This window comes from Pseudophryne corroboree, chromosome 5 (genome assembly GCF_028390025.1).
Source record: "Pseudophryne corroboree isolate aPseCor3 chromosome 5, aPseCor3.hap2, whole genome shotgun sequence".
Lineage (NCBI taxonomy): Eukaryota > Metazoa > Chordata > Amphibia > Anura > Myobatrachidae > Pseudophryne > Pseudophryne corroboree.
In genome coordinates this window covers 481,739,713-481,759,630 of record NC_086448.1, presented here as the reverse complement: position 1 = coordinate 481,759,630, position 19,918 = coordinate 481,739,713, and positions in this window count along the sequence as shown.

Genomic DNA, 19,918 nt, shown 5'->3' with positions numbered 1-19,918 from the left:
AATAATAACGGACCTTGTGGATACTGTCAGCAGACTGCTAAACTAGTATGAAGTAAAAAAAAGCCACCACAGGTATACAATGTAGATGGATGGATAGTATACTATTATTACTTATGGATGACGAGTGACGACACGGAGGTAGGTAAAGCCGTGGCCTACCGTACTGCTATATATATAATTTATACAGAATAATAATAACGGACCTGGTGGACACTGTCAGCAGACTGCTAAACTAGTATGAAGAAAAAAAAGCCACCACAGGTATACAATGTAGATGGATGGATAGTATACTATTATTACTTATGGACGACGAGTGACGACACAGAGGTAGGTACAGCCGTGGCCTACCATACTGCTATATATATAATATATACAGAATAATAATAACGGACCTGGTGGACACTGTCAGCAGACTGCTAAACTAGTATGAAGAAAAAAAAGCCACCACAGGTATACAATGTAGATGGATGGATAGTATAGTATTATTACTTATGGACGACAAGTGACGACACAGAGGTAGGTACAGCCGTGGCCTACCGTACTGCTATATATATAATATATACAGAATAATAATAACGGACCTGGTGGACACTGTCAGCAGACTGCTAAACTAGTATGAAAAAAAAAATCCACCACAGGTATACAATGTAGATGGATGGATAGTATACTATTATTACTTATGGACGACGAGTGGCGACACAGAGGTAGGTACAGCCGTGGCCTACCGTACTGCTATCTATATATAATAAATATATACAGAATAATAATAACGGACCTGGTGGACACTGTCAGCAGCCTGCTAAACTAGTATGAAGAAAAAAAAGCCACCACAGGTATACAATGTAGATGGATGGATAGTATACTATTATTACTTATGGACGACGAGTGACGACACAGAGGTAGGTACAGCCGTGGCCTACCGTACTGCTATATATATAATATATACAGAATAATAATAACGGACCTGGTGGACACTGTCAGCAGACTGCTAAACTAGTATGAAGAAAAAAAAGCCACCACAGGTATACAATGTAGATGGATGGATAGTATACTATTATTACTTATGGACGACGAGTGACGACACAGAGGTAGGTACAGCCGTGGCCTACCGTACTGCTATATATATAATATATACAGAATAATAATAACGGACCTTGTGGACACTGTCAGCAGACTGCTAAACTAGTATGAAGAAAAAAAAGCCACCACAGGTATACAATGTAGATGGATGGATAGTATACTATTATTACTTATTGACGACGAGTGACGACATGGAGGTAGGTACAGCCGTGGCCTACCGTACTGCTATATATATAATTTATACAGAATAATAATAACGGACCTGGTGGACACGGTCAGCAGACTGCTAAACTAGTATGAAGAAAAAAAAGCCATCACAGGTATACAATGTAGATGGATGGATAGTATACTATTATTACTTATTGACGACGAGTGACGACACAGAGGTAGGTACAGCCGTGGCCTACCATACTGCTATATATATAATATATACAGAATAATAATAACGGACCTGGTGGACACTGTCAGCAGACTGCTAAACTAGTATGAAGAAAAAAAAGCCACCACAGGTATACAATGTAGATGGATGGATAGTATAGTATTATTACTTATGGACGACAAGTGACGACACAGAGGTAGGTACAGCCGTGGCCTACCGTACTGCTATATATATAATATATACAGAATAATAATAACGGACCTGGTGGACACTGTCAGCAGACTGCTAAACTAGTATGAAAAAAAAAATCCACCACAGGTATACAATGTAGATGGATGGATAGTATACTATTATTACTTATGGACGACGAGTGACGACACAGAGGTAGGTACAGCCGTGGCCTACCGTACTGCTATATATATATAATATATACAGAATAATAATAACGGACCTGGTGGACACTGTCAGCAGACTGCTAAACTAGTATGAAGAAAAAAAATCCACCACAGGTATACAATGTAGATGGATGGATAGTATACTATTATTACTTATGGACGACGAGTGACGACACAGAGGTAGGTACAGCCGTGGCCTACCGTACTGCTATATATATATAATATATACAGAATAATAATAACGGACCTGGTGGACACTGTCAGCAGACTGCTAAACTAGTATGAAGAAAAAAAAGCCACCACAGGTATACAATGTAGATGGATGGATAGTATACTATTATTACTTATGGACGACGAGTGACGACACAGAGGTAGGTACAGCCGTGGCCTACCGTACTGCTATATATATAATATATACAGAATAATAATAACGGACCTGGTGGACACTGTCAGCAGACTACTAAACTAGTATGAAGAAAAAAAAAGCCACCACAGGTATACAATGTAGATGGATGGATAGTATAGTATTATTACTTATGGACGATGAGTGACGACACAGAGGTAGGTACAGCCGTGGCCTCCCGTACTGCTATATATATGATATATACAGAATAATAATAATGAACCTGGTGGACACTGTCAGCAGACTGCTAAACTAGTATGAAGAAAAAAAAGCCACCACAGGTATACAATGTAGATGGATGGATAGTATAGTATTATTACTTATGGACGACAAGTGACGACACAGAGGTAGGTACAGCCGTGGCCTACCGTACTGCTATATATATAATATATACAGAATAATAATAACGGACCTGGTGGACACTGTCAGCAGACTGCTAAACTAGTATGAAGAAAAAAAATCCACCACAGGTATACAATGTAGATGGATGGATAGTATACTATTATTACTTATGGACGACGAGTGACGACACAGAGGTAGGTACAGCCGTGGCCTACCGTACTGCTATATATATAATATATACAGAATAATAATAACGGACCTGGTTGACACTGTCAGCAAACTGCTAAACTAGTATGAAGAAAAAAAAGCCACCACAGGTATACAATGTAGATGGATGGATAGTATACTATTATTACTTATGGACGACGAGTGACGACACAGAGGTAGGTACAGCCGTGGCCTACCGTACTGCTATATATATAATATATACAGAATAATAATAACGGACCTGGTGGACACTGTCAGCAGACTGCTAAACTAGTATGAAGAAAAAAAAAGCCACCACAGGTATACAATGTAGATGGATGGATAGTATACTATTATAACTTATGGACGACGAGTGACGACACAGAGGTAGGTACAGCCGTGGCCTACCGTACTGCTATATATATAATACATACAGAATAATAATAACGGACATGGTGGACACTGTCAGCAGACTGCTAAACTAGTATGAAGAAAAAAAAGCCAACACAGGTATACAATGTAGATGGATGGATAGTATACTATTATTACTTATGGACGACGAGTGATGACACAGAGGTAGGTACAGCCGTGGCCTACCGTACTGCTATATATATAAAATATACAGAATAATAATAACGGACCTGGTGGACACTGTCAGCTGACTGCTAAACTAGTATGAAGAAAAAAAAGCCACCACAGGTATACAATGTAGATGGATGGATAGTATAGTATTATTACTTATAGACAACAAGTGACGACACAGAGGTAGGTACAGCCGTGGCCTACCGTACTGCTATATATATATAATATATACAGAATAATAATAACGGACCTGGTAGACACTGTCAGCAGACTGCTAAACTAGTATGAAGAAAAAAAAGCCACCACAGGTATACAATGTTGATGGATGGATAGTATAGTATTATTACTTATGGACGACGAGTGACGACACAGAGGTAGGTACAGTCGTGGCCTACCGTACTGCTATATATATAATATATACAGAATAATAATAACGGACCTGGTGGACACTGTCAGCAGACTGCTAAACTAGTATGAAGAAAAAAAAGCCACCACAGGTATACAATGTAGATGGATGGATAGTATACTTTTATTACTTATGGACGACGAGTGACGACACAGAGGTAGGTACAGCCGTGGCCTACCGTACTGCTATATATATAATATATACAGAATAATAATAACGGACCTGGTGGACACTGTCAGCAGACTGCTAAACTAGTATGAAGAAAAAAAAGCCACCACAGGTATACAATGTAGATGGATGGATAGTATACTATTATTACTTATGGACGACGAGTGACGACACAGAGGTAGGTACAGCCGTGGCCTACCGTACTGCTATATATATAATATATACAGAATAATAATAACGGACCTTGTGGACACTGTCAGCAGACTGCTAAACTAGTATGAAGAAAAAAAAGCCACCACAGGTATACAATGTAGATGGATGGATAGTATACTATTATTACTTATGGACGACGAGTGACGACACAGAGGCAGGTACAGCCGTGGCCTACCGTACTGCTATATATATAATATATACAGAATAATAATAACGGACCTGGTGGACACTGTCAGCAGACTGCTAAACTAGTATGAAGAAAAAAAAGCCACCACAGGTATACAATGTAGATGGATGGATAGTATACTATTATTACTTATGGACGACGAGTGACGACACAGAGGTAGGTACAGCCGTGGCCTACCGTACTGCTATATATATAATATATACAGAATAATAATAACGGACCTGGTGGACACTGTCAGCAGACTGCTAAACTAGTATGAAGAAAAAAAAGCCACCACAGGTATACAATGTATATGGATGGATAGTATAGTATTATTACTTATGGACGACGAGTGACGACACAGAGGCAGGTACAGCCGTGGCCTACCGTACTGCTATATATATAATATATACAGAATAATAATAACGGACCTGGTGGACACTGTCAGCAGACTGCTAAACTAGTATGAAGAAAAAAAAGCCACCACAGGTATACAATGTAGATGGATGGATAGTATACTATTATTACTTATGGACGACGAGTGACGACACAGAGGTAGGTACAGCCGTGGCCTACCGTACTGCTATATATATAATATATACAGAATAATAATAACGGACCTGGTGGACACTGTCAGCAGACTGCTAAACTAGTATGAAGAAAAAAAAGCCACCACAGGTATACAATATAGATGGATGGATAGTATACTATTATTACTTATGGACGACGAGTGACGACACAGAGGCAGGTACAGCCGTGGCCTACCGTACTGCTATATATATAATATATACAGAATAATAATAACGGACCTGGTGGACACTGTCAGCAGACTGCTAAACTAGTATGAAGAAAAAAAAGCCACCACAGGTATACAATGTAGATGGATGGATAGTATACTATTATTACTTATGGACGACGAGTGACGACACAGAGGTAGGTACAGCCGTGGCCTACCGTACTGCTATATATATAATATATACAGAATAATAATAACGGACCTGGTTGACACTGTCAGCAGACTGCTAAACTAGTATGAAGAAAAAAAAGCCACCACAGGTATACAATGTATATGGATGGATAGTATAGTATTATTACTTATGGACGACAAGTGACGACACAGAGGTAGGTACAGCCGTGGCCTACCGTACTGCTATATATATATAATATATACAGAATAATAATACCGGACCTGGTGGACACTGTCAGCAGACTGCTAAACTAGTATGAAGAAAAAAAATCCACCACAGGTATACAATGTAGATGGATGGATAGTATACTATTATTACTTATGGACGACGAGTGACGACACAGAGGTAGGTACAGCCGTGGCCTACCGTACTGCTATATATATATAATATATACAGAATAATAATAACGGACCTGGTGGACACTGTCAGCAGACTGCTAAACTAGTATGAAGAAAAAAAAGCCACCACAGGTATACAATGTAGATGGATGGATAGTATACTATTATTACTTATGGACGACGAGTGACGACACAGAGGTAGGTACAGCCGTGGCCTACCGTACTGCTATATATATAATATATACAGAATAATAATAACGGACCTGGTGGACACTGTCAGCAGACTACTAAACTAGTATGAAGAAAAAAAAAGCCACCACAGGTATACAATGTAGATGGATGGATAGTATAGTATTATTACTTATGGACGATGAGTGATGACACAGAGGCAGGTACAGCCGTGGCCTACCGTACTGCTATATATATGATATATACAGAATAATAATAATGAACCTGGTGGACACTGTCAGCAGACTGCTAAACTAGTATGAAGAAAAAAAATCCACCACAGGTATACAATGTAGATGGATGGATAGTATACTATTATTACTTATGGACGACGAGTGACGACACAGAGGTAGGTACAGCCGTGGCCTACCGTACTGCTATATATATAATATATACAGAATAATAATAACGGACCTGGTTGACACTGTCAGCAAACTGCTAAACTAGTATGAAGAAAAAAAAGCCACCACAGGTATACAATGTAGATGGATGGATAGTATACTATTATTACTTATGGACGACGAGTGACGACACAGAGGTAGGTACAGCCGTGGCCTACCGTACTGCTATATATATAATATATACAGAATAATAATAACGGACCTGGTGGACACTGTCAGCAGACTGCTAAACTAGTATGAAGAAAAAAAATCCACCACAGGTATACAATGTAGATGGATGGATAGTATACTATTATTACTTATGGATGACGAGTGACGACACAGAGGTAGGTACAGCCGTGGCCTACCATACTGCTATATATATAATATATACAGAATAATAATAATGGACCTGGTGGACACTGTCAGCAGACTGCTAAACTAGTATGAAGAAAAAAAAGCCACCACAGGTATACAATGTAGATGGATGGATAGTATAGTATTATTACTTATGGACGACAAGTGACGACACAGAGGTAGGTACAGCCGTGGCCTACCGTACTGCTATATATATAATATATACAGAATAATAATAACGGACCTGGTGGACACTGTCAGCAGACTGCTAAACTAGTATGAAAAAAAAAATCCACCACAGGTATACAATGTAGATGGATGGATAGTATACTATTATTACTTATGGACGACGAGTGGCGACACAGAGGTAGGTACAGCCGTGGCCTACCGTACTGCTATCTATATATAATAAATATATACAGAATAATAATAACGGACCTGGTGGACACTGTCAGCAGCCTGCTAAACTAGTATGAAGAAAAAAAAGCCACCACAGGTATACAATGTAGATGGATGGATAGTATACTATTATTACTTATGGACGACGAGTGACGACACAGAGGTAGGTACAGCCGTGGCCTACCGTACTGCTATATATATAATATATACAGAATAATAATAACGGACCTGGTGGACACTGTCAGCAGACTGCTAAACTAGTATGAAGAAAAAAAAGCCACCACAGGTATACAATGTAGATGGATGGATAGTATACTATTATTACTTATGGACGACGAGTGACGACACAGAGGTAGGTACAGCTGTGGCCTACCGTACTGCTATATATATAATATATACAGAATAATAATAACGGACCTTGTGGACACTGTCAGCAAACTGCTAAACTAGTATGAAGAAAAAAAAGCCACCACAGGTATACAATGTAGATGGATGGATAGTATACTATTATTACTTATGGACGACGAGTGACGACATGGAGGTAGGTACAGCCGTGGCCTACCGTACTGCTATATATATAATTTATACAGAATAATAATAACGGACCTGGTGGACACGGTCAGCAGACTGCTAAACTAGTATGAAGAAAAAAAAGCCATCACAGGTATACAATGTAGATGGATGGATAGTATACTATTATTACTTATTGACGACGAGTGACGACACAGAGGTAGGTACAGCCGTGGCCTACCATACTGCTATATATATAATATATACAGAATAATAATAACGGACCTGGTGGACACTGTCAGCAGACTGCTAAACTAGTATGAAGAAAAAAAAGCCACCACAGGTATACAATGTAGATGGATGGATAGTATAGTATTATTACTTATGGACGACAAGTGACGACACAGAGGTAGGTACAGCCGTGGCCTACCGTACTGCTATATATATAATATATACAGAATAATAATAACGGACCTGGTGGACACTGTCAGCAGACTGCTAAACTAGTATGAAAAAAAAAATCCACCACAGGTATACAATGTAGATGGATGGATAGTATACTATTATTACTTATGGACGACGAGTGACGACACAGAGGTAGGTACAGCCGTGGCCTACCGTACTGCTATATATATATAATATATACAGAATAATAATAACGGACCTGGTGGACACTGTCAGCAGACTGCTAAACTAGTATGAAGAAAAAAAAGCCACCACAGGTATACAATGTAGATGGATGGATAGTATACTATTATTACTTATGGACGACAAGTGACGACACAGAGGTAGGTACAGCCGTGGCCTACCGTACTGCTATATATATAATATATACAGAATAATAATAACGGACCTGGTGGACACTGTCAACAGACTACTAAACTAGTATGAAGAAAAAAAAAGCCACCACAGGTATACAATGTAGATGGATGGATAGTATAGTATTATTACTTATGGACGACGAGTGACGACACAGAGGTAGGTACAGCCGTGGCCTACCGTACTGCTATATATATGATATATACAGAATAATAATAACGAACCTGGTGGACACTGTCAGCAGACTGCTAAACTAGTATGAAGAAAAAAAAGCCACCACAGGTATACAATGTAGATGGATGGATAGTATACTATTATTACTTATGGACGACGAGTGACGACACAGAGGTAGGTACAGCCGTGGCCTACCATACTGCTATATATATAATATATACAGAATAATAATAACGGACCTGGTGGACACTGTCAGCAGACTGCTAAACTAGTATGAAGAAAAAAAAGCCACCACAGGTATACAATGTAGATGGATGGATAGTATAGTATTATTACTTATGGACGACGAGTGACGACACAGAGGTAGGTACAGCCGTGGCCTACCGTACTGCTATATATATAATATATACAGAATAATAATAACGGACCTGGTGGACACTGTCAGCAGACTGCTAAACTAGTATGAAGAAAAAAAAACCACCACAGGTATACAATGTAGATGAATGGATAGTATACTATTACTTATGTACGACGAGTGACGACACAGAGGTAGGTACAGCCGTGGCCTACCGTACTGCTATATATATAATATATACAGAATAATAATAACGGACCTGGTGGACACTGTCAGCAGACTGCTAAACTAGTATGAAGAAAAAAAAGCCACCACAGGTATACAATGTAGATGGATGGATAGTATACTATTATTACTTATGGACGACGAGTGACGACACAGAGGTAGGTACAGCCGTGGCCTACCGTACTGCTATATATATAATATATACAGAATAATAATAACGGACCTGGTGGACACTGTCAGCAGACTGCTAAACTAGTATGAAGAAAAAAAATCCACCACAGGTATACAATGTTGATGGATGGATAGTATACTATTATTACTTATGGACGACGAGTGACGACACAGAGGTAGGTACAGCCATGGCCTACCGTACTGCTATATATATAATATATACAGAATAATAATAACGGACCTGGTGGACACTGTCAGCAGACTGCTAAACTAGTATGAAGAAAAAAAAGACACCACAGGTATACAATGTAGATGGATGGATAGTATAGTATTATTACTTATGGACGACGAGTGACGACACAGAGGTAGGTACAGCCGTGGCCTACCGTACTGCTATAAATATAATATATACAGAATAATATTAACGGACCTGGTGGACACTGTCAGCAGACTGCTAAACTAGTATGAAGAAAAAAAAGCCACCACAGGTATACAATGTAGATGGATGGATAGTATACTATTATTACTTATGGACGACTAGTGACGGCACAGAGGTAGGTACAGCCGTGGCCTACCGTACTGCTATATATATAATATATACAGAATAATAATAACGGACCTGGTGGACACTGTCAGCAGACTGCTAAACTAGTATGAAGAAAAAAAAGCCACCACAGGTATACAATGTAGATGGATGGATAGTATACTATTATTACTTATGGACGACGAGTGACGACACAGAGGTAGGTACAGCCGTGGCCTACCGTACTGCTATATATATAATATACTGTATAATAAATGGACCTGGTGGACACTGTCAGCAGACTGCTAAACTACTAGTATAAAGAAAAAAAGCCACCACAGGAGTGTTTTTCAGGCAGACAAACGTATACTGGACTGGTGGTCACTGTCAGCAAAACTGTGCACTGTACTCCTGCTATAACTGCTCCCCAGTCCCCACAATTAGGCAGTGTGAGCAGTGCACTCAGCACAGATATATCATGCAGCACACTGAGCACAGATATGGTATGGAGCGTTTTTTTCAGGCAGAGAACGGATTAAACTGGTGGTCACACTCACTACTATCAGCAAAACCCTGCACTGTACTCCTAACAGCTGCTTCCCGTCCCCAATCCTCCCCACAATTATAACAATGTCACTCTTAGTCTTTTCTATTATGACTATAACGGAGAGGACGCCAGCCACGTCCTCTCCCTATCAATCTCAATGCACGTGTGAAAATGGCGGCGACGCGCGGCTGCTTATATAGAATCCGAATCTCGCGAGAATCTGACAGCGGGATGATGACGTTCGGGCGCGCTCGGTTTACCCGAGCCACACGGGAGAATCCGAGCACGGCTCGGACCCGTGTAAAAAGGCTGAACTAATTATTAACATATGTTTTAATGTCAAAACTCACTGCCAAATCATATACGTGTGTGTGTATGTAAATCTGCTCTGATACTAGCTAGTGCCTTCTCACCCACTGACCTCACTGCACATCACTGCTTCTGTATGTCTCAAACGAGCACCAAAAGTCAAGTTACATACTTGTAACACTCATATGATACTCCTACAAGACAAATCTGTTCTCTGCATAATCACAGTAGCCTCACAGTGGCCATCAAGATGCACCTTTATTTTACATATTGTACATCCTTGTAACAAATATCACACCTACAATTCTACAGATTCTTCAGTGGATTTAGAGATTCTTCAGTGGATTTAGCTTAATATATATGTAAACAAGGGCTTACCAGTAGCTGTAGTACAGTTTGCAGTTATCAGAATGTCACAAAGTCTTGCATGGATTGTGGATGTGAACTTGTAACATGGGACTGCCAGAGACCCAGATCTGTGGCAGAATGGACAATGTAATGGTTAGCATTACCGCCTCACAGCACTGAGGTCATGGGTTCGATTCCCACTATTGCCCTGTGTAGAGTTTGTATATTCTCCCGTGCTTTCATGGATTTCCTCTCACAATCCCCCCAAACAAAAATTAACCCTAGTGTGAATGTGTGTGTACATGTGGTAGCAAATATAGATTGTAAGCTCCACTGGGACAGGGACTGAATGGCCAAATATTATCTGTAAAGTGCTATGGAATATGTGTGCTGATGCAGGAGTACGGTATGGAAACCTATATTACCAGGGACTTCCTTTTATAGGTGGAGATGAATTTGTTGGTCAAAGTGAAGGTCCAATTTTGGCATGCCTGGCCCTTTAGATCCTCTAGAGAGGCGTCCACATGGCCCTACGGGAACCAATACACAGAATCTGCAGATGGAGGAGGAGAGAAAAAGAAGGTCACCTGCTTGGGGCCACCTGAGACCAGAGCTGCTGGACCTGGTAAGTGAGCATGGTGGTCCAGCATTTCATAATATCTTCCAACAAGATAATGCTGCTGCAGTACAACAGATGTATAATATTATCAAGTGTGGACCCAATGTCATTGAAAAGGGTGCCCAAATGCAGTATCATGTATGCTTAATAAAATCTATTAGTGATGATTGTTGTGTAGAAATTCACTATGTAATAATGGGATGCAGTCATTAAGTCAGCAATAAAGTTGACATTCATAGGGTTATAGTCTATAGTGTTCATTCTAGCACCTGCACCTTTCAAAACCTGTGCAACACCTCTTTCCTGTATGGGGTGTCACTCTGTGCTTTGGTGCGTCTAGCACTTGCTAATCTGTATCTGAGCACTGATATACAGACCAGAATGTGCTAGAAGCACCACAGCAGAAAGCAACAACCCAGGCAGGATGGAGGTAACATGTTTTTGGCATTGGACAGTTAACTTCACTGTAGATGAATGGTGGTAGATACAGGCTTTCTACATAGCACAGATAATTTCCATCATCAAAATGGCACAGGTAGTTTGCACAGTGGAGTAATGCTGACATGTAAGTGTTGTTAGGCATACTGTAATACAGATAACTGCACTGTATAGAAATGCAAGCCAGATCTCCCAAATAGCACAGGTGTTTTACACAGTGAAAAGAGGATTTTCAGATCTTCTAAATATTACAGATTAGTTGCATTGTGTAGACATACTGTGCTAACAGTACTCTAAGGCTCCCAAATAGCACAAGTATTTGAACTGCTGGGCAGGTCTTCACAATAGCACAGATTGATAACATTGGGGAGAAATACTAGCAGATTTTCCAAGTAGCACAGATAAATGGACTCAACTGAGCAGTAGCCAAGTATCCAGTATCCAACGGGAGGAATGTAATAGGGTATGAGAATCAGGAAGTGAGAGATTTTGTGAGAGTTTTTCTTTTTTAAAGTGGCAATCATTTACATGGTTGATTTTGTCATGTAAATGACTGCCACTTAAAAAAAAAACAGAACTCTCACAAAATTTATCTCTTCCTGATTCTCATACCCTATTATATTCCTTCCAAAACTGATTACAACCCACAAAGGATTGTGCAAGGGAAATCTACAAATAGGCTGGACAGCCAATGAACACAGGACCAGTAATGATGTCAACATTCTCATGTTGACATTATGAATTTCAACATGAGACAAACTGTAATAACATTCTTTTGTATGAAGACAACATTGCCAGTTTTGCTGCAGTTCAAAAAATTTATTTGTCAGCTCTATTTTGAGCAATGGTTTTTGTGTGTAAGTTAATTTTTGCTTTTTGAAAGCTATCTTATTTATTTTAGTTATGTTTACATTTTAATTAATTTTAGACTGATATATAGTAGAGATGAGCGGGTTCGGTTCTCAGAGAACAGAAGCCTACCGGACTTTACGTCACGAGCCAGGATCCGAGTCAGGCTCGGGATTTCCCGCCTGACTCGGAAACCAGAACGAGGCAAAACGTCATCATCCCGCTGTCAGATTCTCGCAGGATTTGGATTCCATATAAGGAGCCACGCGTCACAGCCATTTTCACTCCAGTTTCGGGGAGTATAGTGAGAGGATGTGTCTCCGTCCTCAGTGTCTGTGTGGGCAGGAAAGTGAGGTGGCGAGTCTAGTGCTGTCTTGTGCTGCTTAGTCCAGAGTAGTCAGTGTCTTATGCTGCATCAGTCCAGCCAGTCGCAGTGTTGGTATCCTCTGCTGCTATATGTCCCCAGTGCTGCTGGCTGCTGTATAAGTCCCTTGCAGTTTTGCTATGTTGTCTTGCATCAGACCAGGGGTAGAATCTCTCTTGAGCAGCATCAGTACAGTGACCAGTCACAGTGGTGGTGTCGCCTGCTGCCATTTATTCAGTGTTACTGGCGTATAATACCAGTGATATTGCCGTATAATTCCTGTGATATTGCCGTATAATTCCCCTGATACTGGCGTATAATTACAGTGATATTGCCGTATGATTCACGGGATACTGGTATATAATTCATGTGATATTGGCACATAATTCCAGTGATATTGCCATATAATTCCCGTGATACTGTCGAATAATTACAGTGATATTGCCGTATAATTCTCGGGATACTGGCGTATAATTCTTGTGATATTGACGTATAATTACAATGATATTGCCATATAATTCCCGTGATATTGGCATATAATTACAGTGATATTGACGTATAATTCTCGGGATACTGGCGTATAATTGCAGTGATATTGCCGTTTAATTACAGTGATATTGGCAAATAATTCCTGTGATGCTGGCGTATAATTCCTGTGATATTTTATTGTGCAACTACACCAGTGGGCCCTTTTATTCCATGCATGCTGGTACTTGTGGATCTCCTAGTACCAGCATGCTGTGTAGTTCTACAGCAAAAGACAATATTTATTTATTTATTTATTTTTTTTAAACTTTTTATGGCTATCAGACTGCCATCCACAGCCAACGCATTGCAGGGAGAGACTCAGACTTCATACCTGGCCCTTGTGTTCCTGAAGGTGGGGCCCCTTTATTGTAGGGGTCCCCACTCCCCCAGGGAACACCAGCCAGGGGTGACTAGTTGGGGGGTGTGATGCTGTGGCCACAGGGACCTATATAAATGTGTCCCATGGCTGCAGCATTACCTCCCTGTCTAGTAGAGCCAATGCTGGTTTTTAAAATATGAGGAACCCCTATGTCTTATGTCCCCAGTATTTTTGGAACCAGTACTGGTCCAAGAGCCTGGGGCTGGTTATGCTTTTGGGGGAACCTGCACATCTTTTTTTTTTTACTTTTTAACACTTTATTTACTTTTCCATACAGAAGCATGCATGGATCTCACTTATCAGTGCATGCTTCTGTCAATCTCGCCAGCCAGAAGCTGGTCTATTTATTGGTGAGTTTTTGGTAATGTTTTAGGTTGTAAACTCGCATCCTATAACATTGCCCTAGTTGTATGTTTGCAATGGCAAAACATCTGGATGCGAGTTTTGCCATTGTAATTTTTTAGACTGCAGGAAACATGTGATTTAGCATGTTTCTGCACACAATTACTTTGGTCGACATTGCAAAATATGCGCGTTTAGTGCTAAACTCACACATTTGTACAAAATCGCACTCCATTACATTTGGCCCATGATTTGTACTTTGCTCCTAAAGATGATACAAACATGATTTTAATTTGCAATGGTCATTGTAGGGACACTAGTAGATAAACATTTCAGCTAATGTCTTCTCTTATTGCGCAAAATTAAGACTATATTTTATTAATTTAATTTAATTTATATTACACAATTGAAATTACTGTTAAATATGTTATTAAATAAGCATTTCACATTTAAAAATGTGCCAAACAAAGCGTACCTTGCTTTAGAAATTAGAATAGAAACTTTAAATCTGATCCTTTGCAACATACTGTATACACAGACACACAGATGGATATACACATGCATGCATAACATTTAATTTATGATGGTATGGTAGCTTCACTAAAATTAACAACACAAGGTTAATAATATTTATTAACAGGGTTAAAGTAGGGGTATTAGGGTGAAACTGAATTCCATCACCTGTAATGGTAGATGGATGTAGCCCCATCACCCACATCAATAGATGATGCAGGCAAAGCTAGTGTCACTGATAAGTTGTATCCATCTCTCCCTTCCTCAGGTTCTGGTGGCTGCATGCTCCATGATCATTCTCTGCCTGTGGCCCACCACTCCTGATACTCACACATGCTGTGTTTGTTAGACAGCATTCAACCCCTCCTTGGGTCCCAGTAGTTTCCTTTTCTGGCATGGCATTTGTGATATCATGCTGTCATCGCCACTGAAGTGAAGAAGAACTGTGAAGAGGAGTAGGCTCTGTGCATGCTGAAGACAATGTGAGAGGGGGCAGTAGGGACACAGATAGATGGGGAAGCTGCTGGATGGGTTTGGGTTTTGTTGGAGGGACATGGGCAATGAGCTGTTGTAGAGGCAAATATGTGTATAAGATGCACTACTACTCTGGGCAATATGTGTACAAGGAGTACAACTGTGGACATTAAGTGTAATGGGCACTACTACTGTGGGCATTGTGTGTAAGGGGCACTACTACTGTGGGAATTGTGGGTAAGGGGCACTACTGTGTGGCATAACATGCATAAGGGGTACTACTGTGCAGCATAACATGAATACCTACAGTGTGATATAATGTGAATAAGGGACACTAATGTGTGTCATAACAGGAATAAAGAGCACTACTACAGTATGTGGTGTAATATCAATCAGGGGTACTATGTGCAGTGTAAACTGAATAGATTGTGCTACTGTATGGCATAAATTGAGGGTACTATTGTGAGCATGCCATTTCGTTGTGAGACATAGACCTTTTTTGCAACGTGAGCCTTCAGCAGCACCGTCCCTTTTTACGGTATGAAAGGTAGTGCACAAATTTACAGTTTGCAGGGGAGAAGGGTTTGAAAACTCTACTGCTGGACTTGGCTCACCCTAATGGGGTGAGCCAAGGCCAGCAGTAATGGCTCACCACCTCTCCAGGACCACTTTAGGCTCTGAATATTAAAAACAGACTATGTCCTTGATAAGACAAGTTGAGACAATCTACTATGAAATAAGATTTACTAAAATCACGAGAAAGTGATTTTAGTCAATCTTATGCATCTGCGTAACAATGCTCACTCCTATTCTCCTCCCTCACCATCCATCTGTTACATTCCATATCATACTCTCTCACTTTCTCCTCTCATCCTCCATATTCTCTTCTCTCATCCAACCTCCTGCCACCCTCCATCTCAACACTTAACAAACAAAAAAAGACAAATAAACAAGTTTACAACAACAGTAGAGACTGCTGTGTCTGCTGACTGGTTGTTCTGGGAATCAGTGTTTGAAGTTGATAGTTATCCAACACATTTCCACACCTTACTGCTCTAGTCAAGGATAACTGACTGTTATAAAGGCGTTGATGCCTGAATGGTTCAAATTTTCCACCATTTCTCATCTGTCCATAATTTGAGTGGAATACTGCTGTCTACCAATCAAACTGCTGTGCTTTAGTTTATGGGATATATGTGAGGAGTGTGTGGAGGGAATTGATGGGATTACTTTTCATACTGTGTGCCTCACATACAGTGTAATGATATTTTATGGGGGAGATTGAGTGTAGTGCTGTATCACCCCAATACCATAAATTACTTTTAGTTTGTGTTGAGTGAAATCTTAGGGTGGGTTTTATTGTTTCTGTGCATGGTAAATATTGGCTGCTTTATTTTTACACTGCAAATATTATTTCAGTTTGAACACACCCAACATGCTATTTATTCTCCCTCCAGGAGGGTCATGAACCCCCACGAGGGAGATAAACTGTCGGTATGCCGGCTGTCGGGATCCTGTGCCGGTATAGTGTGCGCTGGGATCCCAACAGTCAGCAACCTGAAGACCACCCGGTACAGCATATGCATACAGAGTGGCTTGTGTCTGGCATGGAATGGGTGCTTTGTTTTTATTATTTTTCAACTGCCAGGATACCTTCATGCACAAGAGAACTGACCTGCGCAAGGGTAGATGAGTATGGATATTTATTTTTTCCTTTCCAAGTAGTGGGATTCTACTGAAGAAGAGGACCGGCTAAACCAGAGATAAGGTGAGTATATGTGAGTATGAATGTGAGTGCATTAAAGTTGAAATAGCTATGGTGTACAGTATGTGTTCTGTTATTTTAATATTTATTTTACATGGGGACCATAGTTACCAGCAGGCCCTTAATGCCCCATATGCTGGTACTGGTGGTTATCTAAATACCGGCATGCAGGAGGGCTTGCTCGGACATGTAGTCCTCCTGTAAAAGACAATGAAACTTTATTCAATCATCTGACAAATTATATCAACTTTGCATCCACCAATCAGGGGTGCCAGGATAAGCCCTGGGCTTCACATAAGACCTTGGGAATCCTCATGAGGGGGGACCCCTTTATTGGGGGTCCCCACTGTCCATGGAATCCCAGTGCTGGGGTTGCAAGCAATGGGGGACAATGCTTTGGCTGGGGGCACCAAAAAACCATGTTCCCCCCACCCCCACTAGTAAGAGCCTAGTGCTGGTGCAGGAAATACAGGGGACTCAACGCCGTATTTCCCCTATATTTTATTAACCATGACCAGCTTACACAGCCCAGTGCTGGTTATGCTTTTTTGGGGGAAACCCATGTCATTTTATTTCTAAAATTAACCCTTTCATTCACTTAAAACACAAATGCCTGCAAGGATCTCACTAATCTGTGCAGGTTTCACATCAAACACTCTGCTTTTTTGTAGCTAAATTTGCACCTACCAGCATGAACACCATGGGGTTTATTTACAAAGATTCGTGTTTTGACCGTTTTGAAGGGTGTTTGAACTCGAATGGTATTGGGTGCATTTTACTGCAACTTTTTGAATCCTGATAAGATCATTCACTAAGCTGCCGAGTTTTGCACATTCGTTTTTTCCGATGTTGATGTGATTCATAATATTAGGCAGTGTTTTACGGGAGTGATGAGTAAAACACTGCCTGACAAAACACAAGGAATCCCGGCCGGATCTGTGAGATCCGTGCAGGGCTTCATTGTGTACCTTAAAAAGTTGTTTAAAGTCTTAAAAAATCAGAAAAAAATTGCGTGGGGTTCCCCCTCCTAAGCACAACAAGCCTCGGGCTCTTTGAGCCGGTCCTGATTGAAAAAATATGGGGGGAAAAATTACAGGGGTTCCCCCATATTTAATCAACCAGCACCGGGCTCTGCACCTGGTCCTGGTTCCAAAAATACGGGGGACAAAAAGCGTAGGGGTCCCCCGTATTTTTTAAACCAGCACCGGGCTCCACTAGCTCCGGGGGACACTTTTATACTGGTCCCTGCGGACCTGGCATTACATACCCAACTAGTCACCCCTGGCCGGGGTTCCCTGGAGGAGTAGGAACCCCTTAAATCAAGGGGTCCCCCCCTCCAGCCACCCAAGGGCAAGGTGTGAAGCCCGAGGCTGTCCCCCCCATCCAAGGGCGGCGGATGGGGGGCTGATAGCCTTTTGAAAAAATGTGAATATTGTTTTTATTAGCAGTACTACAAGTCCCAGCAAGGCTCCCCCGCAAGCTTGTACTTGGAGAACCACAAGTACCAGCATGTGGTGGAAAACCGGGCCCGCTGGTACCTGTAGTACTACTACTAATAAAATACCCAAAAAAAAACAGGACACACACCGTGAAAGTATAATTTTATTACATACATGCACACCTCCAAACATACATACTTACCTATGTTCACACGAGGCTCTGTCCTCTTGTCCCTGTAGAATCCTCGGGGTACCTGTGAAAAAAATTATACTCACATAATCCAGTGTAGAATCAGACCTTTGTATAATCCACGTACTTGGCAAAATAATAAAATGGAAACCCGACCATGCACTGAAAGGGGCCCCATGTTTACACATGGGACCCCTTTCCCCGACTGCCAGGACCCCCCCTAACTCCTGTCAAAGAGGGTCCCTTCAGCCAATCAGGGAGCGCAATGTCGTGGCACTCTCCTGATTGGCTGTGTGCTCCTGTAGTGTCTGTCAGGCTGCACACGGCAGAGATACAATGTAGCGCCTATGCGCTCCAATGTAGCCAATGGTGGGAACTTTGCGGTTAGCGGTTGATCGAAAGTTACCTCACCGCTGACCGCAAAGTTCCCACCATTGGCTACAATGGAGCGCATAGGCGCTACATTGTATCTCTGCCGTGTGGCGCCGATGTGGCGCTCCCTGATTGGCTGAAGGGACCCTCTTTGACAGGAGTCAGGGGGGTCCTGGCAGTCGGGGAAAGGGGTCCCATGTGTAAACATGGGACCGCTTTCAGTGCATGGTCGGGTTTCCATTTTATTGTTTTGCCAAGTACGTGGATTATACAAAGGTCTGATTCTACACTGGATTATGTGAGTATAATCTTTTTCACAGGTACCCCAAGGATTCTACAGGGACAAGAGGACAGAGCCTCGTGTGAACATAGGTAAGTATGTATGTTTGGAGGTGTGCATGTATGTAATAAAATTATACTTTCACGGTGTGTGTGTCCTGTTTTTTTGGGGATATTTTATTAGTAGTAGTACTACAGGTACCAGCGGGCCCGGTTTTCCACTGCATGCTGGTACTTGTGGTTCTCCAAGTACAAGCTTGCGGGGGAGCCTTGCTGGGACTTGTAGTACTGCTACTAAAAACAATATTCACATTTTTTCAAAAGGCTATCAGCCCCCCATCCGCCACCTTTGGATGGGGGGGACAGCCTCGGGCTTCACCCCTGGCCCTTGGGTGG